Source organism: Oncorhynchus masou, chromosome 23, assembly GCF_036934945.1.
Source record: "Oncorhynchus masou masou isolate Uvic2021 chromosome 23, UVic_Omas_1.1, whole genome shotgun sequence".
NCBI classification, from domain to species: Eukaryota; Metazoa; Chordata; class Actinopteri; order Salmoniformes; family Salmonidae; genus Oncorhynchus; species Oncorhynchus masou.
The window spans coordinates 3,553,034-3,570,118 of NC_088234.1; the positions used below are offsets into that span (position 1 = coordinate 3,553,034).

At 45.8% G+C, this 17,085-nt stretch overlaps 1 pseudogene; it reads left to right on the forward strand.

The window, feature by feature from the left end:
* LOC135511224 (atrial natriuretic peptide receptor 2-like) overlaps window positions 1–16,873 on the forward strand; it is a 70,275-nt pseudogene extending 53,402 nt beyond the window's left edge.
* Window positions 16,874–17,085: the final 212 nt, after the last annotated feature.

Below are 17,085 nucleotides of genomic sequence, written 5' to 3' on the forward strand. Positions count from 1 at the left end.
CATACAGGATATAGAGGATATATACAGGATATATACAGGATATCTACAGGATATATACAGGATATAGAGGATATATACAGGATATATACAGGATAGAGAGGATATATACAGGATATATACAGGATATATACAGGATATAGAGGATATATACAGGATATATACAGGATACATACAGGATATAGAGGATATATACAGGATATATACAGGATATATAGAGGATATATACAGGATATAGAGGATATATACAGGATATAGAGGATATATACAGGATATATACAGGATATATACAGGATATATACAGGATATATACAGGATACATACAGGATACATACAGGATATATACAGGATACATACAGGATATATACAGGATATATACAGGATATAGAGGATATATACAGGATATATACAGGATATAGAGGATATATACAGGATATAGAGGATATATACAGGATATATACCGGATATATACAGGATATATAAAGGATATATTCAGGATATATAGAGGATATATTCAGGATATATAGAGGATATACACAGGATATAGAGGATATATACAGGATATATACAGGATATATACAGGATATAGAGGATATAGAGGATATATACAGGATATAGATGATATATACAGGATATATAGAGGATATACACAGGATATATACAGGATATAGAGGATATATACAGGCTATATTCAGGATATAGAGGATATATACAGGATATAGAGGATATATACAGGCTATATACAGGATATATACAGGATATATAGAGGATATATACAGGATATATACACGATATAGAGGATATATACAGGATATATACAGGATATATACAGGATATATACAGGATATATACAGGATACATACAGGATATATACAGGATATGTCAGGACCCGGTTTCGAACCTGGGTCTCCGGAGTGAGAAACAGTCACTTAACCAACTGAGCCACGAATAGACAGCAGAACCCAGAAGATGAGGCAGACACAGCAGTACTTAAGACGGTGTATTTAATGAAGAAAAAATCCTAAAAATAAAAAATGGCAAATCCAAAAGGTGGAAGGAAAAACACAAAAAGACCTAAAAAGAAACTCACCAAAACTAAACAAAAACAAAAAAAACAGAATACCACAAGAACGTTACCCGGAATCGACAAGAGCACACAGAACACTAGGGCAGGGTGCTAACATACAAACACAGAGCACAGAACTGAGGGAAACAAAGGGTTTAAATACAATCAGGGAAAACGAGACACAGGTGCAAACAATAATGGGGGTCAAGGGAAAAACACAGGGACAAAAAGCACAATGGGGACATCTACTGACAAACAACTGGAACAACCCTGGCCAAATCCTGACAGAATCCCCCCCCTAGGAACGGCTCCTGACGTTCCTACCAGCTCTCTCAGGGTGGAGGACCCTGAACTGACGAATGAGGTCAGGGTCCAGGATGTCTTTGGCAGGAACCCAGGAGCGCTCCTCAGGACCGTAGCCTTCCCAGTCCACCAGATACTGCCAGGACCGCTGCACCCGGCGGGAATCCAGTATCCGATGGACGGTATAAGCCGGCTGGCCTCCAATGACACGAGGCGGAGGGGAGGTCTGTCTGCCGGGACAAGGGGAGAAAAAACAACAGGTTTTAACAAAGACACATGAAATGTGGGATTAATCTTAAGGGATCTGGGTAAGTGTAGGCGATAAGAAACTGGGTTAACTCTCCTGGCAACCTTGAAGGGACCGATGTATTTTGGGACAGCTTGCGAGACTCCACCCGTAGAGGTAAGTCTCTTGTGTAGAGCCAGACTCTCTGGCCGGGCGCAGGGTAGGCCCGGGACGGCGACGTCTGTTGGCTTGTTGTTGATACCTCTGTGAGGAACGCATCAGATTAAGACGGGTCTTCCTCCACATAAGCCGACAGCGTCTGACGAATCTCAAGGCTGAAGGCACACTGACTTCTGCCTCCTGGTCCGGGAACAATGGAGGAGCATAGCCAAACTGACACTCGTGCGGGGACATACCAGTGGAGGAGGAGCGCAAGGTGTTGTGCGCGTATTCGGCCCAAACAATAAAGGATGACCATGTGGACGGGTTGTCACGAGTCATACATCGGAGGGTGGTTTCCAGCTCTTGATTCATCCTCTCTGTTTGGCCGTTGGACTCCGGATGGTACCCTGAAGATAGACTGGCAGAAGCCCCCATGAGTTGGCAGAAGGCCTTCCAAAACCTTGAGGCGAACTGGGGACCTCTGTCAGAAACCACATCTTGAGGAATGCCGAAGACTCGGAACACATGATTAATTACCAACTCAGCCGTTTCCTTGGCAGAAGGTAACTTAGTCAGAGGGACGAACCTGGCCGCCTTTGAAAACCTGTCGATTATGACTAGGATAGTAGTATTGCCATGGGATGGAGGAAGTCCAGTAATAAAGTCCAATGAGATATGGGACCAGGGTCTGTGGGGAACAGGTAAAGGGTGAAGGAGTCCTTGAGGGCGGAGGTGAGAAGATTTGCCCTGGCAGCACACGGGGCAGGCATTGACGAAAGTGGCAACGTCTTCTCTTATGGTAGGCCACCAGAACTTACGCTGGATGAACTCCAAGGTGCGACCTACGCCCGGATGACAGGTGAGGCGAGAGGAGTGCCCCCACAGAAGGACCTGAGTCCTCACTGCCTTGGGGACAAACAACCGATTGGCAGGGCCTCCTTTAGGGTCCGGTTCGCTAGCTTGAGCACGTCTCACGGTATCCTCAACTTGCCACGAGATCGGAGCCACAATCTTAGCAGCAGGAAGGACAGGCATGTCCGTGTCATCTCGAATGGCAGGAGCGTAGACTCGGGACAGGGCATCCGGTTTGAGATTCTTCGACCCGGGCCGATAGGTGAGGATAAACTGGAATCGATTGAAGAAAAGAGACCATCTAGCTTGTCTAGAGTTCAATCGCTCGCCTGCTGGATATACTCCAGATTTTTGTGGTCCGTAAGCACTTGAAACGGGTGAGAAGCCCTCGAGCCAGTGTCTCCATTCCTTCAATGCCATCTTAACCGCTAGGAGTTCACGATCCCCACATCGTAGTTCCTCTCAGTCGGGGTAAGCCGGTGTGAGAAGAAAGCGCACGGATGAAGCTTCTTGTCTTCACCCCTCTGAGACAGGACAGCTCCGACACCAACCTCTGATGCGTCTACCTCCACCACAAATGGTTCATCCGTAGTCGGTAGTATCAGGATGGGAGCAGAGAGGATGCGCTGCTTGAGTCCTTGGAAGGCCGTCTCAGCTTCTCTTCCCAAAAAAACCTTGCATTGCCACCTTTGGTTAAAGCTGAGAGAGGAGCTGCCACCAAACTGAAGTTCTTGATGAACTTGCGGTAAAAGTTTGTGAAGCCCAGGAAACGCTGAACATCCTTAACGGATTTGGGGGTGGGCCAATCCGCTACCGCCCCTACCTTCCTAGGGTCCATTTGGATTCGACCGGGTTCCACTACAAATCCCAGGAATTGTACTCGGGATGAATGGAATTCACATTTTTCCGGCTTAACGTACAGATGGCTGTCCAGGAGGCGTTTGAGTACTTGTCTGACATGCTTAGTGTGTTCTTGAAGGGAGCTCGAAAAGATGAGGATGTCATCCAAATAAACGAACACAAATATGTTAAGCATATCCCTAAGCACATCGTTTATGAGCGCTTGGAACACCGCTGGGGCGTTGGTCAGGCCGAAGGGCATCACCAAGTATTCATAGTGACCAGTAGGCGTGTTGAAAGCGGTCTTCCACTCGTCACCAGGTCTGATCCGCACAAGATGGTATGCGTTCCGCAGGTCAAGCTTAGTGAAAACAACTGCTTCCTGGAGCAGCTCGAAGGCTGTGGCCATAAGGGGTAGCGGGTAACGGTTACGGACGGTTATGTCATTGAGTCCCCGGTAGTCGATGCAAGGACGTAACCCACCGTCTTTCTTGGCCACAAAGAAAAACCCTGCTCCCGCCGGGGAGGTGGATGGACGCATGAGGCCTGCTTCCAGAGAGTCCTTGATGTAGGTATCCATAGCAGCTCGTTCGGGTGGAGATAGGGAAAAGATCCGACCCCTGGGGGGCAAGTGCCCGGAAACAGGTCGATGGGGCAATCGTAAGATCTATGGGGTGGTAGCATGGTGGCCCTCTGTTTGCTAAACACCAGTTTGAGGTCATGGTAAGACTCGGGAACTCGGGTCAGGTCGATGGATTCTAAAGACTCGGGAGTAGAACTCGGGGAATTCTGGAAAATACAAGTAGCTTGGCACGTAGGACCCCACTGCTTGATAGTGCCCACAGACCAGTCGATGTGAGGGTTATGGCTGTGAAGCCAGGGGTATCCAAGGACGAGAGGGAACTCGGAACAGGAGATCAAATGAAAGTTCATCAATTCCTGGTGTTGTGAAACTGAAAGTCTCAAGGAGGTAGTGACATGAGTGACAAGTCCAGATCCCAAAGGGCTTCCATCCAATGTAGTAACCCTCATGGGGTCACTTAGAGGTTCAGAGGGAACGCCATTCTCCTTCGCCCAGACACCATCCATGAAGTTACCTGCGGCTCCAGAGTCTACCAAGGCTTGAAGGTGAAGCTTGTGGTTGTCCCAGGAGAGGGTGACTGGAATGAGCAGACGGGAGTTGGACGGATGGGAGGAGGTTATGTTTCCCGTTACAGTTCCCCCGGTCTGTACGGGACAGAGCGTTTCCCTGGAGCCCGGGACACGTGGAACGGAAATGACCCGGTTTGCCGCAATATAGACAGCGTCGCTCCCTCATCCGGCGGTCTCTCTCAGCCTGGGAGATGCGTCCAATCTGCATGGGTTCCGGTGGAGCCAGTGATGATAAAGGTGGGGACTCGGAGCTGGGACTGATAGGGGCTAGAGGTCTACGGTTGAGTTCTCTCTCTCTCAGACGCTGGTCAATGCGTGAGGCCAACTTGATCAGGGACTCGAGATTGTCCGGTGGTTCCCGAGTGGCCAGTTCATCTTGGATAGTGTCGGAAAGGCCTTTCAGAAAGCACACCGTGAGCGCCTCGTTGTTCCAGCCACTCGCTGCTGCCACCGTGCGGAACTGGATGGCATAGTCCGTCACGCTGCGCCAACCTTGATGGAGAGTCAGGAGCTGTTTGGCTGAGTCAGAACCACTGCTTGGGCCTTGAAACACTCGTTTGAATTCCTCAGCAAAGGCAGAGTAGCTGGCACAGCAGGAACTATGGGCATCCCACACAGCAGTAGCCCAGGCCAGGGCTTTTTCCGACAGCAGGGTGATGATATATGCGATCTTAGACCGGTCGGTGGGAAACGACGAGGGTTGCAGCTCAAAGGAGAGAGAACATTGAGTGAGAAACCCTTTACAAGCACTTGGATCACCTGAGAACCGTTGGGGAGGTGGAAGACGAGGTTCAGCCAGGGGGTTAACTGCCATGGGTACGTGAACTTGAGGTACTGGAACGGGAACTGTTGCCGGGGTAAGTCGATCAGACATTTGCTTAATGGAAGTCAGCATCTCCGACAGAAGATGAGAATGTCTTGCCATTAAGGCCTCTTGCTGAACCAGGGCGGCTTCGTGGCGTTGGACAGTCTCCTGGTGGTGGGACAGCGTGGCAAAAAGGTCCTGGGAACTGGCTGCCTCTGGGTTCATTTTGGCTCTGTGTTTCTGTCAGGACCCGGTTTCGAACCTGGGTCTCCAGAGTGAGAAACAGTCACTTAACCAACTGAGCCACGAATAGACAGCAGAACCCAGAAGATGAGGCAGACACAGCAGTACTTAAGACGGTGTATTTAATGAAGAAAAAATCCTAAAAATAAAAAATGGCAAATCCAAAAGGTGGAAGGAAAAACACAAAAAGACCTAAAAAGAAACTCACCAAAACTAAACAAAAACAAAAAAACAGAATACCACAAGAACGTTACCCGGAATCGACAAGAGCACACAGAACACTAGGGCAGGGTGCTAACATACAAACACAGAGCACAGAACTGAGGGAAACAAAGGGTTTAAATACAATCAGGGAAAACGAGACACAGGTGCAAACAATAATGGGGGTCAAGGGAAAAACACAGGGACAAAAAGCACAATGGGGACATCTACTGACAAACAACTGGAACAACCCTGGCCAAATCCTGACAGAATCCCCCCCCTAGGAACGGCTCCTGACGTTCCTACCAGCTCTCTCAGGGTGGAGGACCCTGAACTGACGAATGAGGTCAGGGTCCAGGATGTCTTTGGCAGGAACCCAGGAGCGCTCCTCAGGACCGTAGCCTTCCCAGTCCACCAGATACTGCCAGGACCGCTGCACCCGGCGGGAATCCAGTATCCGATGGACGGTATAAGCCGGCTGGCCTCCAATGACACGAGGCGGAGGGGGAGGTCTGTCTGCCGGGACAAGGGAGAAAAAACAACAGGTTTTAACAAAGACACATGAAATGTGGGATTAATCTTAAGGGATCTGGGTAAGTGTAGGCGATAAGAAACTGGGTTAACTCTCCTGGCAACCTTGAAGGGACCGATGTATTTTTGGGACAGCTTGCGAGACTCCACCCGTAGAGGTAAGTCTCTTGTGTAGAGCCAGACTCTCTGGCCGGGGCGCAGGGTAGGCCCGGGACGGCGACGTCTGTTGGCTTGTTGTTGATACCTCTGTGAGGAACGCATCAGATTAAGACGGGTCTTCCTCCACATAAGCCGACAGCGTCTGACGAATCTCAAGGCTGAAGGCACACTGACTTCTGCCTCCTGGTCCGGGAACAATGGAGGAGCATAGCCAAACTGACACTCGTGCGGGGACATACCAGTGGAGGAGGAGCGCAAGGTGTTGTGCGCGTATTCGGCCCAAACAATAAAGGATGACCATGTGGACGGGTTGTCACGAGAGTCATACATCGGAGGGTGGTTTCCAGCTCTTGATTCATCCTCTCTGTTTGGCCGTTGGACTCCGGATGGTACCCTGAAGATAGACTGGCAGAAGCCCCCATGAGTTGGCAGAAGGCCTTCCAAAACCTTGAGGCGAACTGGGGACCTCTGTCAGAAACCACATCTTGAGGAATGCCGAAGACTCGGAACACATGATTAATTACCAACTCAGCCGTTTCCTTGGCAGAAGGTAACTTAGTCAGAGGGACGAACCTGGCCGCCTTTGAAAACCTGTCGATTATGACTAGGATAGTAGTATTGCCATGGGATGGAGGAAGTCCAGTAATAAAGTCCAATGAGATATGGGACCAGGGTCTGTGGGGAACAGGTAAAGGGTGAAGGAGTCCTTGAGGGCGGAGGTGAGAAGATTTGCCCTGGCAGCACACGGGGCAGGCATTGACGAAAGTGGCAACGTCTTCTCTTATGGTAGGCCACCAGAACTTACGCTGGATGAACTCCAAGGTGCGACCTACGCCCGGATGACAGGTGAGGCGAGAGGAGTGCCCCCACAGAAGGACCTGAGTCCTCACTGCCTTGGGGACAAACAACCGATTGGCAGGGCCTCCTTTAGGGTCCGGTTCGCTAGCTTGAGCACGTCTCACGGTATCCTCAACTTGCCACGAGATCGGAGCCACAATCTTAGCAGCAGGAAGGACAGGCATGTCCGTGTCATCTCGAATGGCAGGAGCGTAGACTCGGGACAGGGCATCCGGTTTGAGATTCTTCGACCCGGGCCGATAGGTGAGGATAAACTGGAATCGATTGAAGAAAAGAGACCATCTAGCTTGTCTAGAGTTCAATCGCTTCGCCTGCTGGATATACTCCAGATTTTTGTGGTCCGTAAGCACTTGAAACGGGTGAGAAGCCCCCTCGAGCCAGTGTCTCCATTCCTTCAATGCCATCTTAACCGCTAGGAGTTCACGATCCCCCACATCGTAGTTCCTCTCAGTCGGGGTAAGCCGGTGTGAGAAGAAAGCGCACGGATGAAGCTTCTTGTCTTCACCCCTCTGAGACAGGACAGCTCCGACACCAACCTCTGATGCGTCTACCTCCACCACAAATGGTTCATCCGTAGTCGGTAGTATCAGGATGGGAGCAGAGAGGATGCGCTGCTTGAGTCCTTGGAAGGCCGTCTCAGCTTCTCTTCCCCAAAAAACCTTGCATTGCCACCTTTGGTTAAAGCTGAGAGAGGAGCTGCCACCAAACTGAAGTTCTTGATGAACTTGCGGTAAAAGTTTGTGAAGCCCAGGAAACGCTGAACATCCTTAACGGATTTGGGGTGGGCCAATCCGCTACCGCCCCTACCTTCCTAGGGTCCATTTGGATTCGACCGGGTTCCACTACAAATCCCAGGAATTGTACTCGGGATGAATGGAATTCACATTTTTCCGGCTTAACGTACAGATGGCTGTCCAGGAGGCGTTTGAGTACTTGTCTGACATGCTTAGTGTGTTCTTGAAGGGAGCTCGAAAAGATGAGGATGTCATCCAAATAAACGAACACAAATATGTTAAGCATATCCCTAAGCACATCGTTTATGAGCGCTTGGAACACCGCTGGGGCGTTGGTCAGGCCGAAGGGCATCACCAAGTATTCATAGTGACCAGTAGGCGTGTTGAAAGCGGTCTTCCACTCGTCACCAGGTCTGATCCGCACAAGATGGTATGCGTTCCGCAGGTCAAGCTTAGTGAAAACAACTGCTTCCTGGAGCAGCTCGAAGGCTGTGGCCATAAGGGGTAGCGGGTAACGGTTACGGACGGTTATGTCATTGAGTCCCCGGTAGTCGATGCAAGGACGTAACCCACCGTCTTTCTTGGCCACAAAGAAAAACCCTGCTCCCGCCGGGGAGGTGGATGGACGCATGAGGCCTGCTTCCAGAGAGTCCTTGATGTAGGTATCCATAGCAGCTCGTTCGGGTGGAGATAGGGAAAAGATCCGACCCCTGGGGGGCAAGTGCCCGGAAACAGGTCGATGGGGCAATCGTAAGATCTATGGGGTGGTAGCATGGTGGCCCTCTGTTTGCTAAACACCAGTTTGAGGTCATGGTAACACTCGGGAACTCGGGTCAGGTCGATGGATTCTAAAGACTCGGGAGTAGAACTCGGGAATTCTGGAAAATACAAGTAGCTTGGCACGTAGGACCCCACTGCTTGATAGTGCCCACAGACCAGTCGATGTGAGGGTTATGGCTGTGAAGCCAGGGGTATCCAAGGACGAGAGGGAACTCGGAACAGGAGATCAAATGAAAGTTCATCAATTCCTGGTGTTGTGAAACTGAAAGTCTCAAGGAGGTAGTGACATGAGTGACAAGTCCAGATCCCAAAGGGCTTCCATCCAATGTAGTAACCCTCATGGGGTCACTTAGAGGTTCAGAGGAACGCCATTCTCCTTCGCCCAGACACCATCCATGAAGTTACCTGCGGCTCCAGAGTCTACCAAGGCTTGAAGGTGAAGCTTGTGGTTGTCCCAGGAGAGGGTGACTGGAATGAGCAGACGGGAGTTGGACGGATGGGAGGAGGTTATGTTTCCCGTTACAGTTCCCCCCGGTCTGTACGGGACAGAGCGTTTCCCTGGAGCCCGGGACACGTGGAACGGAAATGACCCGGTTTGCCGCAATATAGACAGCGTCGCTCCCTCATCCGGCGGTCTCTCTCAGCCTGGGAGATGCGTCCAATCTGCATGGGTTCCGGTGGAGCCAGTGATGATAAAGGTGGGGACTCGGAGCTGGGACTGATAGGGGCTAGAGGTCTACGGTTGAGTTCTCTCTCTCTCAGACGCTGGTCAATGCGTGAGGCCAACTTGATCAGGGACTCGAGATTGTCCGGTGGTTCCCGAGTGGCCAGTTCATCTTGGATAGTGTCGGAAAGGCCTTTCAGAAAGCACACCGTGAGCGCCTCGTTGTTCCAGCCACTCGCTGCTGCCACCGTGCGGAACTGGATGGCATAGTCCGTCACGCTGCGCCAACCTTGATGGAGAGTCAGGAGCTGTTTGGCTGAGTCAGAACCACTGCTTGGGCCTTGAAACACTCGTTTGAATTCCTCAGCAAAGGCAGAGTAGCTGGCACAGCAGGAACTATGGGCATCCCACACAGCAGTAGCCCAGGCCAGGGCTTTTTCCGACAGCAGGGTGATGATATATGCGATCTTAGACCGGTCGGTGGGAAACGACGAGGGTTGCAGCTCAAAGGAGAGAGAACATTGAGTGAGAAACCCTTTACAAGCACTTGGATCACCTGAGAACCGTTGGGGAGGTGGAAGACGAGGTTCAGCCAGGGGGTTAACTGCCATGGGTACGTGAACTTGAGGTACTGGAACGGGAACTGTTGCCGGGGTAAGTCGATCAGACATTTGCTTAATGGAAGTCAGCATCTCCGACAGAAGATGAGAATGTCTTGCCATTAAGGCCTCTTGCTGAACCAGGGCGGCTTCGTGGCGTTGGACAGTCTCCTGGTGGTGGGACAGCGTGGCAAAAAGGTCCTGGGAACTGGCTGCCTCTGGGTTCATTTTTGGCTCTGTGTTTCTGTCAGGACCCGGTTTCGAACCTGGGTCTCCAGAGTGAGAAACAGTCACTTAACCAACTGAGCCACGAATAGACAGCAGAACCCAGAAGATGAGGCAGACACAGCAGTACTTAAGACGGTGTATTTAATGAAGAAAAAATCCTAAAAATAAAAAATGGCAAATCCAAAAGGTGGAAGGAAAAACACAAAAAGACCTAAAAAGAAACTCACCAAAACTAAACAAAAACAAAAAAACAGAATACCACAAGAACGTTACCCGGAATCGACAAGAGCACACAGAACACTAGGGCAGGGTGCTAACATACAAACACAGAGCACAGAACTGAGGGAAACAAAGGGTTTAAATACAATCAGGGAAAACGAGACACAGGTGCAAACAATAATGGGGGTCAAGGGAAAAACACAGGGACAAAAAGCACAATGGGGACATCTACTGACAAACAACTGGAACAACCCTGGCCAAATCCTGACAGGATATATACAGGATATATACAGGATATAGAGGATATATACAGGATATATACAGGATATATACAGGATATATACAGGATATATACAGGATATATACAGGATATAGAGGATATATACAGGATATATACAGGATATATACAGGATATATACAGGATATATACAGGATATAAAGGATATATACAGGATATATACAGGATATATACAGGATATATACAGGATATATACAGGATATAGAGGATATATACAGGATATATACAGGATATAGAGGATATATACAGGATATATACAGGATATAGAGGATATATACAGGATATATACAGGATATATACAGGATATATACAGGATATAGAGGATATATACAGGATATAGAGGATATATACAGGATATATACAGGATATATACAGGATATATACAGGATATAGAGGATATATACAGGATATATACAGGATATCTACAGGATATATACAGGATATATACAGGATATATACAGGATATATACAGGATATAGAGGATATATACAGGATATATACAGGATATAGAGGATATATACAGGATATATACAGGATATATACAGGATATAGAGGATATACAGGATATATACAGGATATATACAGGATATATACAGGATATAGAGGATATATACAGGATATCTACAGGATATCTACAGGATATATACAGGATATATACAGGATATAGAGGATATATACAGGATATATACAGGATATATACAGGATATATACAGGATATAGAGGATATATACAGGATATATACAGGATATATACAGGATATAGAGGATATATACAGGATATATACAGGATATATACAGGATATATACAGGATATAGAGGATATATACAGGATATATACAGGATATATACAGGATATAGAGGATATATACAGGATATATACAGGATATATACAGGATATATACAGGATATAGAGGATATATACAGGATATATACAGGATATATACAGGATATATACAGGAAATAGAGGATATATACAGGATATATACAGGATATACAGGATATATACAGGATATATACAGGATATAGAGGATATATACAGGATATATACAGGATATATACAGGATATATACAGGATATATACAGGATATAGAGGATATATACAGGATATATACAGGATATATACAGGATATATACAGGATATATACAGGATATATACAGGATATAGAGGATATATACAGGATATATACAGGATATATACATGATATATACAGGATATATACAGGATATATACAGGATATAGAGGATATATACAGGATATATACAGGATATATACAGGATATAGAGGATATATACAGGATATATACAGGATATATACAGGATATATACAGGATATATACAGGATATATACAGGATATATACAGGATATATACAGGATATATACAGGATATACAGGATATACACAGGATATATACAGGATATATACAGGATATATACAGGATATATACAGGATATATACAGGATATACAGGATATACACAGGATATATACAGGATATATACAGGATATAGAGGATATATACAGGATATATACAGGATATATACAGGATATATACAGGATATATACAGGATATATACAGGATACATACAGGATATAGAGGATATATACAGGATATATACAGGATATATACAGGATATATACAGGATATATACAGGATATAAAGGATATATACAGGATATATACAGGATATATACAGGATATATACAGGATATATACAGGATATATACAGGATATAGAGGATATATACAGGATATATACAGGATATAGAGGATATATACAGGATATAGAGGATATATACAGGATATATACAGGATATATACAGGATATATACAGGATATCTACAGGATATAGAGGATATATACAGGATATATACAGGATATAGAGGATATATACAGGATATATACAGGATATATACAGGATATAGAGGATATATACAGGATATATACAGGATATATACAGGATATAGAGGATATATACAGGATATATACAGGATATATACAGGATATCTACAGGATACATGCACTGCATTCGGAAAGTATTCAGACCCCTTGACTTTTTAAAAATGTTGTTACATTACAGCCTTATTCTAAAATGGATTACATCGTTTTTTCCCTCATCAATCTACACACAATACCATTTAATGACATCACAATGCCCCTTAATGACATCACAATGCCCCTTAATGACATCACAATGCCCCTTAATGACATTACAATGCCCCTTAATGACATCACAATGTCCCTTAATGACAAAGCAAAAATACATTTTTAGAAATGTTTTGCAAATGTATTACAAATACAAAAGAACTGAAATATTACTTTTACAAAAAAGGTAAACATTATTTGGGTTTTTATATCACATTTATATAAGTATTCAGACCCTTTACTCAGTACTTTGTTGAAGCACCTTTTTTTTCATCTTTTTTTGGAGTTTTGGCAAACTCCAAGCGGTCTGTCATGTGCCTTTTACTGAGGAGTGGCTTCCGTCTGGCCCCTCTACCATAAATGCCTGTTTGGGGGAGTGCTGCAGAGATGGTTGTCCTTCTGGAAGGTTCTCCCATCTCCACAGAGGAACTCTGGAGCTCTGTCAGAGTGACCATCGGGTTCTGGGCACCTGTCTGACCAAAGCCCTTCTCCCCTGGTTGTTCAGTTTGGCCTGGCGGCCAGCTCCAGGAAGAGTCTTGGTGGTTCCAAACTTCTTCCATTTAAGAATGATGGAGGCCACGGTGTTCTTGGAGACCTTCAATGCTGCAGACATTGTGTGGTACCCTTCCCCAGATCTGTGCCTCAACACAATCCTGTCTCAGAGCTCTACGAACAATTCCTTTGACCTCATGGCTTGGTTTTTGCTCTGACATGCACTGTCAACTGTGTGACCTTATATAGACAGGTGTGTGCCTTTACAAATCATGTCCAATCAATTGAATTTACCACAGGTGGAGTCCAATCAATCAAATGTATTTATATAGCCCTTCTTACATCAGCTGATGTCACTAAGTGCTGTACAGAAACCCAGCCTAAAAACCCCAAATAGCTAGCAATGCAGATGTAGAAGCAGACAGCAAGGGCAGTTCATTGCTCCAGTGCCTTTCCATTCACCTTCACACTCCTGGGCCAGACTACACTCAATCATATGACCCACTGAAGAGATGAGTCTTCAGTAAAGACTTAAAGGATGAGACCGAGTTTGCGTCTCTGACATGGGTAGGCAGACCATTCCATAAAAATGGAGCTCTATAGGAGAAGCCCTGCCTCCAGCTGTTTGCTTAGAAATTCTAGGGACAGTTAGGAGGCCTGCGTCTTGTGACCGTAGCGTACGTGTAGGTATGTACGGCAGGACCAGATCGACAAGATAGGTAGGAACAAGCCCATGTAATGCTTTGTAGGTCAGCAGTAAAACCTTGAAATCAGCTCTTGCTTTGATAGGAAGCCAGTGTAGGGAGGCTAGCACTGGAGTAATATGATAAAATTTGGGTTCTCGCCAGGATTCTAGCAGCCGTATTTAGCACTAACTGAAGTTTATTTAGTGCTTTATGCGGGTAGCCGGAAAGTAGAGCATTGCAAAGCATGGATACATTTTTCTGCATTTTTGGACAGAAGGTTTCTGATTTTTGCAATGTTACGTAGATGGAAAAAAGCTGACCTTGAAATGGTCTTGATATGTTTGTCAAAAGAGAGATCAGGGTCCAGAGTAACGCCGAGGTCCTTCACAGTTTTATTTGAGACGACTGTACAACCATCAGACTAATTGTCAGATCCAACAGAATATCTCTTTGTTTCTTGGGACCTAGAACAAGCATCGCTGTTTTGTCCGAGTTTAAAAGTAGAAAGTTTGCAGCCATCCACTTCCTGATGTCTGAAACACATGCTTCTAGCGAGGGCAATTTTGGGGCTTCACCATGTTTCATCGAAATGTACAGTTGTGTGTCATCCGCATAGCAGTGAAAGTTAACATTATGTTTTTGAATGACATCCCCAAGAGGTAAAATATTTAGTGAAAACTATAGTGGTCCTAAAACAGAGCCTTGAGGAACACCGAAATTTACAGTTGATTTGTCAGAGGACAAACCATTCACAGAGACAAACTGATATCTTTCCGACAGATAAGATCTAAACCAGGCCAGAACTTGTCCGTGTTGACCAATTTGGGTTTCCAATCTCTCCAAAAGTATGTGGTGATCGATGGTATCAAAAGCAGCACTAAGGTCTAGTAGCGCGAGGTCATTTACCACCTTCACATGTGCAGTCTCAGTGCTATGATGGGGTCTAAAAACATACTAAAGCATTTCATATACATTGTTTGTCTTCAGGAAGGCAGTGAGTTGCTGCGCAACAGCCTTTTCTAAAATTTTTGAGAGGAATGGAAGATTCGATATAGGCCGATAGTTTTTTATATTTTCTGGGTCAAGGTTTGGCTTTTTCAAGAGAGGCTTTATTACTGCCACTTTTAGTGAGTTTGGTACACATCCGGTGGATAGAGAGCCGTTTATTATGTTCAACATAGGAGGGCCAAGCACAGGAAGCAGCTCTTTCAGTAGTTTAGTTGGAATAGGGTCCAGTATGCAGCTTGAAGGTTTAGAGGCCATGATTATTTTCATCAATGTGTCAAGAGATTGTAGTGTTAAAAAACTTGAGTGTGTCCCTTGATCCTAGGTCCTGACAGAGTTGTTCAGACTCAGAAGGTGTAGAAACATCTCAAGAATGGTCAATGGAGACAAGATGCACAGGAGCTCAATTTCGAGTCTCATATCAAAGGGTCTGAATACTTATGCAAATACGGTATTTCTGTTTTAAATGTTTTATACATTTGCAATAAAATAAGAAAAAAATATTTTCACTATGTCATTATGGGGTATTGTGATGTCATTATGGGGTCCTGTGATGTCATTATGGGGTATTGTGATGTCATTATGGGGTCCTGTGATGTCATTATGGGGTATTGTGATGTCATTATGGGGTCCTGTGATGTCATTATGGGGTATTGTGATGTCATTATGGGGTCCTGTGATGTCATTATGGGGTATTGTGATGTCATTATGGGGTCCTGTGATGTCATTATGGGGTATTGTGATGTCATTATGGGGTCCTGTGATGTCATTATGGGGTATTGTGATGTCATTATGGGGTCCTGTGATGTCATTATGGGGTATTGTGTGTAGACTGATAGATTGATGAGGAAAGTGTTACATTTAATAGATTTCAGAAGAAGGCTGTAAAGTAACAAAATGTGGAAAAAATGAAGACCACTTCCTTCCTGAAGACATTTAGCAGATCATTTTATCCAACCTTGACCTTTAACCACTGACCTCTCTCAACCTTGACCTTTAACCACTGACCTCTCTCAACCTTTAACCACTGATCTCTCTCAACCTTGACCTTTAACCACTGACCTCTCTCAACCTTGACCTTTAACCACTGACCTCTCTCAACCTTTAACCACTGACCTCTCTCAACCTTGACCTTTAACCAATGATCTCTAACAACCTTTAACCACTGACCTCTCTCAACCTTGACCTTTAACCACTGACCTCTCTCAACCTTGACCTTTAACCACTGACCTCTCTCAACCTTGACCTTTAACCACTGACCTCTCTCAACCTTGACCTTTAACCGCTGACCTCTCTCAACCACGACCTTTAACCACTGACCTCTCTCCAACCTTAACGTCTAACCGCTGACCCCTAACCTATCTCTTCAGGGTAAAGGGGACATGGTAACCCATTGGTTGGAAGGGAAGCTGCCTCTCCAGCCCAGTAAGGACCCTGGTGTGAAGGACCCCATTAAGGACCCCAGCACTAAGGTGGCCAGCAGGAAGCCTACATCCAGTATGTCTGTGCTGGACACGGACAGAGACAGAGAGCTGGAGAGAAGAGAGAGGACGGGAGAGAGAGACAGAGAGAAAGAGATGTATGCCTCAATCCCTGGGCTCCTCAACCATGACCTGTTGCAGGACTCAGCCTGACCCCTGACCTCTAACCCATTCCACTGTTGTGTACTCTTATAAATGAATCCTCTCTATAGTGTCTGCTAACACTTCCTATCCACGTCGGTGTATTTGTATCTATTGTGTGTCTGTTTTGACTATTCTGTTTAATTGTCTTTATCCGATAAGGCGTTAAATATCTAGACAGCTGTTTTTCAAAAAGTATAATATTGAGTTCGATCAATTAAATG